This window comes from Capsicum annuum, unplaced genomic scaffold (genome assembly GCF_002878395.1).
Source record: "Capsicum annuum cultivar UCD-10X-F1 unplaced genomic scaffold, UCD10Xv1.1 ctg1715, whole genome shotgun sequence".
NCBI classification, from domain to species: domain Eukaryota; kingdom Viridiplantae; phylum Streptophyta; class Magnoliopsida; order Solanales; family Solanaceae; genus Capsicum; species Capsicum annuum.
In genome coordinates, this window is record NW_025822796.1 from 371,876 (window position 1) to 387,285 (window position 15,410).

General features: G+C 33.7%; 1 long non-coding RNA gene across 6 annotated transcripts; it reads left to right on the top strand.

Annotated features, from left to right (window-relative positions):
* The first annotated feature begins 92 nt into the window (after positions 1 to 92).
* On the top strand, positions 93 to 11,527 carry LOC124890416. 6 transcript variants are annotated; one of them, XR_007049166.1, is made up of 8 exons: positions 123 to 2,032; positions 2,230 to 2,298; positions 2,982 to 3,080; positions 3,181 to 3,275; positions 3,610 to 3,722; positions 3,802 to 4,199; positions 4,349 to 4,423; positions 10,275 to 11,527. It is a non-coding gene; the product is annotated as an uncharacterized LOC124890416 (long non-coding RNA). The 6 variants fall into 6 exon arrangements; XR_007049164.1 differs by having other exon boundaries at positions 93 to 2,032; positions 3,802 to 11,008; positions 11,126 to 11,527; XR_007049165.1 differs by having other exon boundaries at positions 3,802 to 4,423.
* Positions 11,528 to 15,410: the final 3,883 nt, after the last annotated feature.

Sequence of the window (15,410 nt, forward strand, 5' to 3'; positions counted from 1 at the left end):
TTTTAAGTTAAATACTAAAATGTATTTTTTGAAAAATATTTTTTCGTTCACCAACCAAACACTAAAAAAAATATTCTTCATTCACCGATCTAATAAATAAAAATTAAACTTCTTTTTCGTAAAATTATTTTCTAAAAAGTATTTTTCATCAAAATATTTTCCTTCATACCAAACACACCCATAGAGTTCAATCAAATCCGTAGCTCAACTTCTAACTTTCCCCTAGAAGTGTCGGTAGAGTTTGTTTGTGTTGGGCGGGACAAGAGGAGGAAAAAACCACATGACGAAAACATGCAGCATAGCAAAGGCAACGCACAGTTGACACGCATATCAGTTCTTGGAGGACTAAAAAGGAGACCAATCATGTGGCACTTGGGTCCTACTACTAATTAAATTAATTTACTCCCCCTATCTCTTCGCCTAAGATAACGTTTATTTCATAATAATGAGTACTTAATACAAGTAAATAATTTATAACAATATGAGTTGATCACGTAATTTAATATTGTTTAGTCATGTGAACAATTTGTAACAATATGAGTTGATCATGTAATTTATTGTTTAGTACGTAAATAATCCATTTTAGTTATGAATTAAATGATTGGACTCAGGGGCGGCACAATAAATATGATGGCCTAAAGCAAAACTTCACTGAGGGGTCTTAAGATTTTATTACAAAATAATAATAACACGTTAGTATATAATATTACTTGGAGTCTATTTTTCTAGTTTCTTCCTCTATTCTAATTTATATGATATCTTTCTCTTTTCCGAAATTCAAACCTTTTGACTTTTAAAATGTGCTTAAACATAAATTCTTTAACTTTTTGAAAATTCGAAACGGCACATAAATTGAGATAAATAGTGTTTTATCCTCTTCATTTTGTTCTAAAATAGGTATGTATTGGAGATTAAGGAAAGAATTTGTGTAGTCTTTCAAAATTAATCTTGTTTTAGTACTTTCTTCATTTCATTTTACTTAACCTCTTTTGACTTGACACACCCATTAAAAAAAATATTAATTTGAGTTTATTTTGTAAAATTAACCCTATCAATGATGTCTTGAAACTCGAAATCTAACAATTACTATTTCCTTTAATCATTTAATACCGAGGGTAATATGGGAAAAGAAGTAATAAAACACCCTTTATTTGTGAAAAATGAACAACTAATGTGAAAAAACCATAGTTAGAAAGAAGATCAAGTAAAATGATACCGAGGGGATATATGAAATTTTATACCATTAAAGAGTTACTTTTTTCGTCAAGGCATTTAATTAATTGGAAGTAAGTTAGTAAAAATACTTTTTATTTTCAATAATAATTTATTTTTCAAGGATTTTCTCAAATTAGAAACACTATTTATTTATAAACGAAATTATATACACATATTAAAAAATTTAAGGGCCCGAAAATTCGAGATCTAAAGCAGCGGCTTTAGTTGCTTTAGGCGTGAGCCGGCCTTGATTGGACTCACTACTAGAAATTATCCCTATTGCAACAGATTTTTTAGCAACGGTTCCAAAAGCATTACCATAGAGGGTCTATTGCAACGGTTTCAACCGCTGCAAAAGAAAATTGTTCTAATATAACTATTTCATGCTATAACCGTTGTTATTGTTTGATAACCATTGCAATAGGGTATTTTATAGCAACGGTTGTCTGAACCGTTGCCATAGAATCAACTATGGCAACGGTTTTTTGAAAAAAAGAAGCTATCCCATCGGTTTCTTTATTCCCACCACAAAATTTTGTTGCCTTTTTATAATTTCACATTGTCTCAAACCAAAAAAAATCACCAAATCGAATCCGCCACTGCTCCGACCACCATCCTACTGCTCCGACCACCATACTTCGATCATCATACCACTGCTCCGACCACTGTATCACTACTCCGACAACCGCACCTTAATTTCGAAGCTGCTCCAACCACCACTTCAAAAAGCTGGAAAGTGTGACCACTATACCTCGATTTCAAAGTTGCTCCACTGTAGAACAAAACATCCATGTCTAAGCTTCGATTTAATGTTCAGGTAACTGTCATTTCTCAATTTTTTTTGTATTTATTTGATGTGTTTATCAAATGTTTAATGATTCATACCAATGAAATGATTTAATGCTTAGGTAACTGTCATTTCTCAATTTTTTTTTTGTATTTATTTGATGTGTTTATCAAGTATTTAATGATTTATACCAATGAAATAAATCTTTATTTTAAATTGTATTGTAGAAGATTGATGAATCATTGATGTTGTCACGATGAAAAATCCATATCGAACCTGGCACTCGCGAGAAAGCTGTGAGTACTTGTACTTTTCCAATCGACCTTGTTTTTTTATTGCACTTCAAATATCTAATTATACATTAAATTTAGATTTGAATAAAGAATTACTTGGGATGGACAATCGGTGTTATTTTTAGTATAGACCTATCCAGGACGAGTTGGGTGATAGTGTTTTTGATAGAGGACAAGGTGGGTGATAATGGTTTTGATAGAGGACAAGGTGGGTGGTAGTGTCTTTAAACGATTCTATCTGATTGATCGATACTCTGTTGTAGCCTCAAGGTTGATGGGGGCATATATTTACTATATCCAGTTAACATTGTGTTGATAATCATCAAAGTTCGAAAGTAGCTGATTTGTTTAAATCAGCTTACCAGAAAACATCTGATCTGTTGTAGTTTCTGCTAAGTAAGATGCTTATGAATTTTAAATAACATTGTGAATTATTTTAAGATAAAAAGTTTGTTTATTTATCATGGGCATAAGGTGTTGCAATAATAGTAATGAGAAAATTATAGTTACATTCTTTCTTAGTGGAATGTTAAGCAACAAAAAGAATGTGCAACATTACATTACACAGAATTTCTTCCATGTTACAGCATGTTAAAGAAGTATCAAATGTATTTAGTATAGCACGTTTTATCCTTGTAATCGGTAACTGAGTGATGGATAATTTTTATAATTTTGTTTGCTCCAAGGTCATTCTGTTGGATTGTTTAATCTTGGAAACACATGCTACACGACTCTACAACGCAATGTTTGCATTCAGATCCGGAACTGAAGTCTTCTCTGACCGAGTGAGAATTTCATTCTTGCACCCTTTATTTTTTCCTTTTATAGTGGTGATGCCCATTCCATCTTATGTGCACCTGTACTTGTTACTTTTGACTAATGCAGGTACCGGGTAACTCGATGTACCAAGGATTGGTCTAATGAGAAGAAATCACTGAGTGTTTTCTTTTCTGCTAAGATTTGAACCTTGGTCCCTTAAGGTCTGCACCCTTGGGGTCAATCCCTCCTTCCCTTTTTTGGGTAGTCTTTTGCTTTAGTATTGAGTTCCCAAAACTTAATTGGATTCAATCTGGTCATTTTTATAACCTGTAAGTTTTGTTTTGTCATTGGTTTGAATATCAAATAAGTTGCATTCTACGTAAATTGGTCGAAAGCTGCTTAGTTAGAAATTGAAACAGGAATCAAAAGTCTCTTTTTGATGGGACTAAATATTAATCAAACTTATTGTTATTGATGTGCTTTCGGAAGTGAAGATTATTCATTTTCTTAACTCTTAGGTTAGAGATATAGGTCTGATTCTTGATATGATGGCAGTAATGTTAGAGAACATCACAAGTATCCAAGTGGTAGCAAGAACTACTATTGCTGCTGTTTACCGTGCTTCTCAAATCATAGCTTTTATGCCAAATTTGTCATACCAAAACAAAGTAAGGCTGATTGTCATTTGAATTTATTAGACTGTTATTTTCATATTGAGCTAAGAATCTATCTTCTCGTTATGTTTAGGCATTCCCAGAGGATTTATTTCATCAGTTACTCCCTGCTATGGTCCACCTGATCACGAAACGTGCGTTGGAGCTCACCGAATCTTTTCTTTTGTCCTTGTTCCATCTTCTGTTTCCCCTCAGAAGGTATCGAAGGAAACCCGCCTAAGGAAGGCAGCAGATTTTTCAAGAGCACTCTCTAGAACTGTTTCTGTCTTCTCTTCTTCAGCTGCTCTTTTTGGAAAGTTAAGAGATTAGAGGTCTTCTTCACAAAGGTCTTCGTCACTCGAGAAGGGTAATATTGAAATGGAACAGAAAGGTAATAATAGTGGGATGCTCAATAGAATAAAGTCAACATATAGCGTGAGAGGGTCTCCTGCATCTGTTGAAGAGTCTACAAACAAACCAATTAGCTAAGTGGTAGGTTCTGTAACCATCTTCACCATCTTAGTACATATAGCTGTTACTCCTAGATTCCTTTGCATGATCCATTCCTTAGCACCTTTTGCATACGTATCTTATATTCATGCTTATTTATATCATTCTAATTGCTGGAAATTTCTTGAAAGGTGTTGTTCATATTGTAAAATATTGTCTGGAATAATCATTTGAAGCAAATCGAGGGCACATGTCAGAGATACAAGGTAAGTGAGGTTGATGTATGCATTTGAAGCATTTGGTATTTGTTGTTGTTGTTAAGCTGTTCATTTGGTATTAGATGATAGCAGTGTTACAAATCCTAGATGTTTATAATCCTTTGACCTGTTAGTGTAACATGAAAGTTGTACATCATTTTGATACCTTGTTTTACATGATTGATTCCCTACAATATACATAGGAGATAAGGTCTTTCAAATCATGGACAGATTTCAGCACCCTCTTGGTGATAGTTTTGTTGATAAAATGTACTAATAGAAAATGGATTACAGGAAATAGTCAAGAAAACTAGTAGTTATGCATCTCTGGCGAGTTTTGTTTCAGAGAGTGGAACTACAATATGCAAAATTAAGGACTACATTGATAGCAAATGACAGAAACAACTTGTAGCCCGAGTGCATACCAGTATGGGGCTTCCTTTGGCGCTTATTATGACCTGCAAGACATTTTCTGTAACTCTGTTTGCCATCATCGAACTCAGCCAGTAGATAAAACCTAAGTAAAATATCAAGACTAAATTCTGCCTTGGTAGACACAAGTAGTACCTGTTGTATTCTTTTAGCTGGAAAAATGGACTCAACAGTAGTGAAACTAGGCATACTCTTAGAGTACTTGAAGATATTTGCACTAACATGATCAGGAAACCTTCCAAGTTTCAAATCAATAAGTGATGAGTTTTTAGAAATTGAACCAGACTTATCTTCACCAGAAAGTACTCTTGCCACTGAACCAAAAATGTTGCCAACACCTCTCATTTAGTCACTAACATTGGTTTTCTCATCAAATTTTGATCTGAATAGCTCCTCAATTGTGTGTTGCATTTTGAATGTTTGTATCTAAATGCTTAAAGAATGTATGGTATGAACAGTGCCAAAAAAGCGTCTACTTGTTGTAGTACCCCGTTTTCTACGTGGAAGGCGGGATTAGACTTGACAAACTCTTTTTGGGATTGCGTTGAAAGAAGGGTGTGAGAGTCATCACCTAACGTATTAAGGTGCGTTAGGGCACCGGTCTAGGATACTACGAACCTATTTTTGGTTATTAAGTCTTAGTTCACCAGAGTTCGGGAAAGGGTTCAAATTACCTCAAAAGAAAGGTGTTAGGCACCTTTCGAGGTCCACAAAGGTGGTTCCTGGCCGAATTCATACTTTACGTGGGGATTGTGCGTGATCAAGTAAAGTCTCTTGTTTTATTATTAATTTAAAAGACAAGTAATGAAATAATTAACAAACAAACACATATTATTTGTTAATGCTAATTGTCGATTATCTAGGTGATAAAATAAATAGAAACATGGAAATAAGATAAGTGAGGAGAAAGAAACAACATAATTTATAATAAAAAGGGAACTGCTTTATAATAAACTAACTACCCCAAATAAACATGTAAAATAATTAAAAAGACTAAAATAAATTGTCCAACTCAAACAAAGAGATGTTTTGGTTTTATTCGGATCAGCTCCAACTTATTTAATCATTCAACCTAAGGGCCGAACTTGTAGACAAGTGAAATTGTCATTAGCCTCGCTGTTAATATTTTGTTGGGATCATCATTTCCGAAAAGAGCTACCCGTCCCACCCCACCTAGGATGGCTATCATGTCTAAGGTCGTTCTATGACAAGGATAAAACTAACGTTTTTAGTAATATTTAATGTCCCCACTTATCATCCAAGATGCGTTGGAATTTACTATTTTGGATTTATGTTCTAGACTAAAAGAAAGCTATGTTGCCTAGGACTCGAAGCGCGAACACATTAGACAACAAGTACCATGTAATAATCCCAAGTTAGCCTCTTGATTAGTTAATGTTAATTAATGTGATGACATGCAAAGATGAGAAAATTAAATTATCATTAACCTATAGGCATGGTGTCTAAATGTTCAACGAGTAGCAATAAAGGACGACTGTGATTCGCGTATGCAACATCATTATGCGTGTTTATGAGAGGTGTTAAAAGTGTGGTAAATGTGTCAAACAAAAATGTGCTTATGAATTGATTGTTGTAAAATATGAATGAGAACATAAGAAATCAACAAGAATATTAAAAGGCATTAACATGTTAAGGATGCCATAATACTTATTCTAGTGTTTAAACATATCGAAAAGTGCTCAAAAGTATGTATTTTTATATAACAGCAGTTGTATTATTGCAGAAATTTCATAGTGATATACTGAAATTAGATTTGTTGTGCCAAAATTGTATTCTTAATGGACAGTGAATTAACGCGTGGGGGGAGAAGAAATTTAATGTAAATACGCCAAACATGCTCAAATAAACTATTTAACCTACTGAAAGTCTGTTAACATGTTAAAAATACATTGACAAAGTTGTTTTAATATAGACATGCTGGAAACTTGATTTGTTGAAAAATATTAAATAAGTTTGTTCAACATGCTGAAAATGCTCAAGTAGACTATTTAACAAGTAGGAAATGTAATAACTTGCAGGTTAAGATATGAAAAATGCTTGAATTAATTGTCAGTCATGTAAGAAAATATTACTGGGTCTATGATCAATTTTAATGTACTAACATGTCGAAAATCAATTCAACGTGATAGAAATACATCAATATTCTCAATGTCGATATAAGGTGTCGATTTTAGTTAGATCAAGGATGATTAATAAATCATAGAAAATGATTCCTATGTTAACAAGTAATAATTTTGTGCCTAAGTGACCCATGTAGCATGTAATACACGCAAAGCCTAGATTGTGCCTATCTATGCCATTCAAAGAGCACGTAAATCCCCGCCCTCCAAAACAGTCCACAAACTTATATTATTACAATAATAAGAATAATGTTTTACAATAATGTTACAGACCAAAGAAAAATAAAGGAAAAACACCTAGTTTAATATTCCGGCGGCTCTTCGGTGCTTGAAACTTGTTAAACACAGTGAGACAGCATGGCAAGCACAAAGAGGCAAACGACAATATACGAATATGTCTCAGATAGTTGCACAAAAGAAGCCAGATCATAGCAAACAAGAACATCATTATTCTGCATTAGTCCGTATAGACATGCTTTCTATGTATGTAAGTACATCGACACGAAATTTACCAGCAAGTAGCAGTAAAAGAGACGATGAAATAAGAAGCAAAGTTAAGTTGAAAGTATCCTTTCCTATTTAGTTTCGGGATAAGTTTAAACTAGGGTCAACTTAAAATGAGCACTTGTCCTAGAATATAAGGAAATATGGGTCCTAATGCTTACCAAATTAAATATCTTTGAGGCTTATTTTCAACGCAATCGATCGTTCATCAATCCGCTTTCTGAGTAAAAAGTTATGACCGTTTTACTGAAGACTGTCCGTGTTGAAAAAGCTAAGGTCACTATAGCAACACACTTGTCCTTATAGTAATAGCATATTGCTATAGTGATGATACAACAGCTTATAACCCATTTTTGTTCGGTTTCAGCCCCCCAAACCCAAAATTTCACTCCTAAGTCCTAGAGGGGTAATTTTTTCTTGGTACGGGTGAAAATTCTTCATTGAGGTAAGTTTCTTTCGTCATCTTCTTCGTTTTAATTTCAATTCTTTAACATCATAGAATCATTAGAACAACCTTTAATGCTGAAATTCTTGGGAATTGAACGCTAAGTTCATGATATTTTGGGAAAAATTGATAGGTTGAGTTAATATCACCTAGAATCACTTTTAAATTGTTAATTAACAATCCCTAGCATGAATTAGTGATTCTAAAACATGAAAATTGATAGTTGGAGATCTTGAACTCAATAAAGATGGGACATTTAGCCTAAAAACTCCATTAATGGCGTTGGGTTGAGCTTGAAGGAACTATTTTGATGTATAATTGACCCTTGAGTAATGTTGTAGACCCCTAAATAAGGGTAGAACTAGCGGGTTTAAATTTTCAAAGTATTTATTTGAAGAGTAGTTTATTAATTACTCTTATAATTATTATTTATAGATGATTAGTCTTCGAAAATGTGAAAAATAAGGATGATCATCCATGACATGCATAGCTTACTTGTTGTAACAGCTTGGCGCCAGATAGGTGATGTCGCCTAAATTACAACTCTCAGAAAGTATAAAGCAGTCACTAAATTAAATATAGAATCCGATAAGAATGGGGTCTTACCCAAAGAGAATAGGATAAAATTCGATCACGTATTTGTCCAGGTAATTGGTAATTAAGTAAAAGAAGGAGGGATTTTTCTGAAATAGAAAACATCCGAACAGTTGTTGTTCTAATTTGTAATCAATATGAGATGAGCATTAGGATTGTTATCCCCGTGATTTCATAACTCCACAAATTGCTTGTGCTAGCAACTACCCTAATGCATTTCACGCAAAATCTAACAAGATAGGCTCATATAAACGTCTTCCAACCTTGATTAGATAAATTTCACTTGACTCTTTTCGGACTCGGAGTATTGCACAACTAACTCTTATTCTTGATCTTAGATTAACTATTCCTGTTACGGCTCTAATTATTAGATGAAGGTTGATAACTTCAAATCTTTATTGTTATTTTCTTTTCCTAATCTATACCTCTCTCCCATGCATGTTTTGAATACATATGAGTTCCTAATATATGCATTCATTAGACGAGCAATTATAATGAAGGAAATACCAACACATGAAAATGCAACAGTTTAGATTTGCCTCACACTTATTTTAATTTGTTAATTCACCATGATAATCAAAACCCTAGTTGTGGTTTTTACATACTAATAATTGCAAGAACACAAGAATAATTCATAAATGTAAGCACTGTCATGGACTTACAATGAGAATGAAACTTCAAAATTTCAACGTTAATTAAAATCCTAGAAATGATGTTTGAAATTTCCATGAATATGCCTTAAACCATACAAAATAATATTGTCAAATCAAAATAGTGTCTAACATGCACTACAAAAAAAACTGCGTTTAGCAAGAGACCGATAACATTGCTAATCAGCAGAAATCCATCGCTAAATCCATTTAGAGACGGATCAGCGACAAAATATTATTTGTTGCTATATTGCGCGTTGCTAACCATTTAGAAATGGAAAAATAAAATCCGTTGCTAGATTTGCAACGGAATAGAGACGTCCTATATCCGTTGCTATATTTTAGCAATGAATATATTCGTTGTTATATTTATAAGTGTCGTTACTAATTTCATGTTGTATTTCGTCATTTTGATTATTTTCTAACCAAATATTTCATTGCTAGTCCGTCGCTAGAAATTCTCAATTTTTGTGACAAAAAATATTTTCCTCAATCCGTTGCAAATGTTTTAGTTTGGTAATGAGTAATTTTGTCGCTAAATCTGTCGTCATTACTTTTCTTTCAATATCTTTTTATTTGTATTTTGAATATTAATAGAATATTATAAAATTCTTATAATACCCAGTATTCACATAAAAAAAGCCACATATATATAGATAGCAAAATCTTCTTATAATATCCAACATGCATATTAAAGAACCCATATATATAGATAGAAAAAGTCTAAACATCCTCAATACCAAACATAGCAACATCTAAACACGTAAGTATGTCCAAAATATCCTCAATACCTACATCCATCAAGTGTAATTTTTTGTTGAACAATTTTAAACGTTTCAATAAAATAGACCATCAAAAACCAACAAAATAGACCATAAAAAACTAATGCACTGATCGTCAAAGGTATCATAATTGATCAAGATCATTGCAATCATCATTTAAGGAATCGAGATAGTCCAAAGGAGTAGCCGGAGGTGTGACAACTGATCGTGAAGAAACCAACTTTTGTACCTCTTCAATGACAATAGGAAAAAATTAATTTTTAAGTGCGGAAATCAATCGCTTCACAAACTCATCCAAATCTGAATTTGCAGCTGGTACCGATTCATGTGAAGCTGAAGATGAAGTCTTTCCACAAGAAATTCACAGAGTTTGTCTGTAGTAGCCTTTGGCTTCAGATCCAAGACCAAATACTCTTCGCTTCTTTTCTCCTCTGGCAGCTTGGTAATATGCTTCAATTTGATCAATAATAGATTTTGATAATGTTTTTTCTCGTAATATTTCGTCAAATCTTTCCTGTAATAGTGGAAGTCAAATTATAATGGATTGTACTTACAAATGATTAGATACAAAAAGTACTTTAAACTAAAAAATGAGAATTAAGTAAACTATTACATTAAGGTTTAATCTTACATGGACGATTCGGGAACATTCATCAACGAAAGATTTTCCATCATTACCATGTGTGTGAACATGAAAATGTTTGCTGTCGGATCTCGACCCATTTCAGCAGCCTGTAAAAAAGAAGTGTTAAGCATTGTACTAGAACAAAACTGCTGGAACATTTCATGTAAGCTAGAAATATTTGCAAAGCCATAATTCAAGTGGAACGTAGTTGGTCATCAGGTAAATATTATTAGTCGCGCGGTCAGAACTATGTTATCCAGTTTACATTGTTCTTACTAAGCAATGATTGGAAAGAGATTGATAAATTTTATTGCATCAAAACTACTGAGAACATATGCTAATAATGAACATTTGGAAATTTCCAGTCAGATTCCAGTGTGAAGGCTATATAAGATGAAGACCAATCACATAAAACAGACAGGTAATTTTCAGAATCATAAGGTCTTGATTCTACCTAATACATCTCAAAGAACATGTAAATATACAAATCCTCAGTAATATACCACTCTGCGATATATAAGCACAGTTTACATTGCAGTTTTTCAGGTTACAAGACAACAACAGAACACAACATACCAAATACTACACAGGAGACAGAAATAGTGAGAAGTGATCAACATTTGTGATAAATAGTAAACAGAAACGCAACAATAGCATAACGTTGAACTAAGTTTAGACTGTATCACAACAAATTACAGTTTAATACTTGAAATATATACTTACAAGTCTCTTTCGGTACTTTCCAATTGAGATAGATCCTCCCGTGTGAGTTCCAGCAGCACTTTTTTGCCTCCACGATGATTCTGTGCATTTATTTTGGACTTTTCAACACACTTTGGATCTGCCCAAAGTTGCTGCCAGCTTTCCCAGACATCTTCATGTATAAAATCTTGCCTAATTCCTTTTTCTTTGATTTTAGCAATGAAATTTCTATACACAGTTGCTGCCTTACTCTGCCAGTGTTTCTTTACTACAACATCAATAATGGAAAAATCCCAATAGAAGTGTTTCTGAAATAAATTTTCAAGATAACACATTAATATCATATTTATAAAAATGAGTACACTTTGCAAAATCAATTATGATGAAGATGTATACCTTGAATTCCCCAAAATAGCCATCTTTTATGTCACATGAGACACCTTTCCGATTGACTCCATTGTGATCAAGTTCACTTTTGAAAGACTCGTGTATCCTATTGGAGCATGCTTTAGAAGGTTGCAATCTATATCAATATGAAGACATTATTTAGAGGTTACTATAAATAAAAAATAATATATAATATTAATAGACAAAAAATGGACTAACTCCGCAGAAGTTATAGTAACAAGGGTCCGCACATAGCTCCGACTTGAATTACGTTCTACATTTGTGTTGCTACGAGATATGTCCTCACCTACTTGGTTGGTTTGTGAAGACGTACCTACAATTGTTGGGTTGGTCTAATTTGGAGTAGTAGGAGATATACTACCATGATTAGAAGTTGGAGTACCTACACCACCAGCTATTTATGGCGCAACTGTAAGAGTGGGAATAGTAGGCATGTTTGCAGTACGAACATGTATATTAGTCGTAGCTGCTGACTTGCCCGCACTCCCTATGGTTCCTTGACATGTACCTCTTCCTCGAGTCATATCTATTAAAAATATTATACTAGTTAAAGTGGAAAAAAGATGCAAATTTTGCACAAAAAGTCACAACATCATATAATATTCTAATTTTGAAATCCTATCCAACAAAATACCTCACAGCAACATACCTCACTGTCATTCTGGAATCCCATGTAACATTGGAATACTCACAATAAGAACCAAGAACAGATCAAGAAAAACCAACATAATAAGAAGCACTAAAATACTCACAACAAGAAGCACCAACAGATCAGGAATCACCAACAGAACCACCAAAATACAACAAAATACTCTCATTGTAATTCTTCCTATAAGAACTCCTCCCAAATAAAGAACCAACAACAAAACAAAAACCACCAATAAAATCACCAAAATACTCACAACAAGAACCACCAACAGATCATGAACTACCAACAGAACCACCGAAATGCTACATAATACTTGCTTCAAGTAAGCTTCACATATAGAACCCTCAACACTTGCTTTATTCCCAATCATTCTTTTAAGACTTCCAAGATACCTAAATAGAAAAATGGATAAACCATCATATTTGAAAAGTAAATAACAACATTATTCTCACAAGTTAAACTTGAAGTTTTGCATTACCTTTCAAAAGGATGCATCCATCGATATTGTACAGGTCCAACAATCTTTGCTTCATATGTAAGGTACACAGGCATATGTTCTATTGAGTCAAAGAACCCAGGAGGAAAAATATGTTCTAACTTGCACAAGATTTGTAGAATATCTCCCTGTAATCTCTCCATTTCATCCACTCAGAGAGTAGTCGATGTAAGATCTTTAAAGAATAAGCTCAATTCTGTAAGTGCCTGCCATACATTATTTGGAAGTAGTTCACGAAAAGCAATAGGCATCAATCGTTGCATGAACACATGACAATCATGACTCTTCATGCCAAATAACCTTTTCGCAGATGTGTCTGGGCATCTACCCAAATTTGAAACATACCCATCTGGAAATTTTAAGCCTTTCACCCAATTAAACAAGATTGTGCTTGCTTCCTTGTCTATTGTATATACAACTTTGGGATATTTTCCAGAAGCATCCTTTGCCAATTGAGGTCGATCACAGTAATTAACCATATCTAGACAAGCTTATGGATTGTCTTTGGTTTTCTTATCAATATTGAGGACCGTATTAAATACATTATCAAAGAAGTTTTTCTCAACATGCATGACATCGAGGTTTTGTCGAATCATGTTAGAACTCCAATAAGGTAAATCCCAAAAGATGCTTCACTTTTTCCATCCACAAGAACTACATATTCGTTGATTAACTTCTTCTGCATCTAACTCTGTTACTTTTCTTATCCCCAAATCACAAATTTGATTCAATATCTCTTCTCCGGTTCTGGAGGGTAGTGGTGATCTTTTGACATTTTGACCTTTAAGAAAATTTTTATGATCTCTCTTAAATGGATGATATTGGTCAAAGAACATTCTGTGACAGTCAACCCATGATGTTTTCCGACCATGTTGTAATCTAAAGGATTGGATTTCCTCCATACAATAAGGACAAGCAAACTTACCTGCAGTACTCCATCCCGATAACATAGAATACGCTGGAAAGTCACTGATTGTCCACATCAAAGCTGCCCTTAATTGAAAATTTTATTTTTTGGAGATATCAAATGCTTCTACACCTGTCTCCCACAACAACGTTAATTCCTTTATTAGAGGCTGCAGATAAACATCAATTTTATGTTTGGGATTATTTGGCCCAGGAACAATGACAGTTAAGAACATATAAGCCTCTTTCATGCACATCCCTGGAGGTAAATTGTATGGAGTGACAATTACTGGCCATGACGAATATTTTCTCCCAGACTGACTGAATGGTTGGAAACCATCAGTACATAACCCCAACCTAACATTTCTTAGTTCATCGGAAAAAAAAGGATGACTTTCATTGAAGTTCTTCCAAGCTTCAGAGTCTGATGGATGACGCATTACTCCATCCTCTTTTATATGTTCATGATTCCATGTCATTTCAGCTGCTGTAGTATGGGATGCATATAATCTCTTCAATCTAGGAATCAAAGAAAAATAATACATCCTTTTGTAAGGGACCAATTTCCTCTTACGAGAGCCAACTCAACGCTTATACCTCTCTTTGCCGCAAAATTTATAAGAGGTAAGATGTTCATGGTCTTCCCAATACAACATACAACCCCGATTCACAACAATCAACCTTTTCAACTGGTAAACCTAAGCTATAGTAATAACTATCAACTAATAGGTTATCTTCTGGTAAAGACTCTTTAAACAATTGCATCATTTGGTTAAAACCCCTCTGTGACATATTATTTTCCATCTTAATAATTAACATTCGAGAGATTACTGAAAGTTGAGAGAGGGAAGAACCAGGATACAATTTTGCATCAGCAGAGTGCAACAATTCATAAAATTTTTGGTACTCTAAATTAGGCTCCTCCTCCATCGAAGTTTCATGTTCCTCCTCAATTGAAAGTTCATACAGATGAGATGGTCCAGATTTAATATTGCTGTAACCATGGTTAAAGTTGGAACCAACAGCATCCAAAATCATTTATCGATATGGATTATCATATCCCAATTCAAGTTGAGCACCATTGATCAAATTATTACCGAAAGAAATCTCACCAATCAGATTTGCTTTCCCTTGATGTTTCCAAACAAAATAGTCCTTGACAAATCCATCATGAAGAAGGTGATATCTGTCCATTTCAACATCCTTGTATTTAATGTTGCGATATTTTGTACATGGACATCTAATGTTGTTACCACTCATGCAATTTTGTTGAGAACATGCAAAGAGGATAAAGTTATTCACACCAGTAATGAATCTAGAGTTTATAGCCCCTCGGCCATCCAACCTATCATACATCCATCCATGGTCAAGATTATTCATATTCCTATTAATATCGACATAAACAACATAGTTAGAGTTTTATATTTTACTAATGCATACATCCAGGATTACCACTAAAGTGAAGAAATAATTAAATATCTTAACAAACAGGAATACATCTTTCGATTTTTACAAGGAAATAGAATATATCAGTCATTTTTCTTCTAAATAAACAAGAAATCACAAACACAACATATCATTCATTGTCCTTCTTAATAAGTGTTAGCGAAAAAGTTTAATTACATACAAAACTGAAACTTCTATCATTACAATCATAAGGCA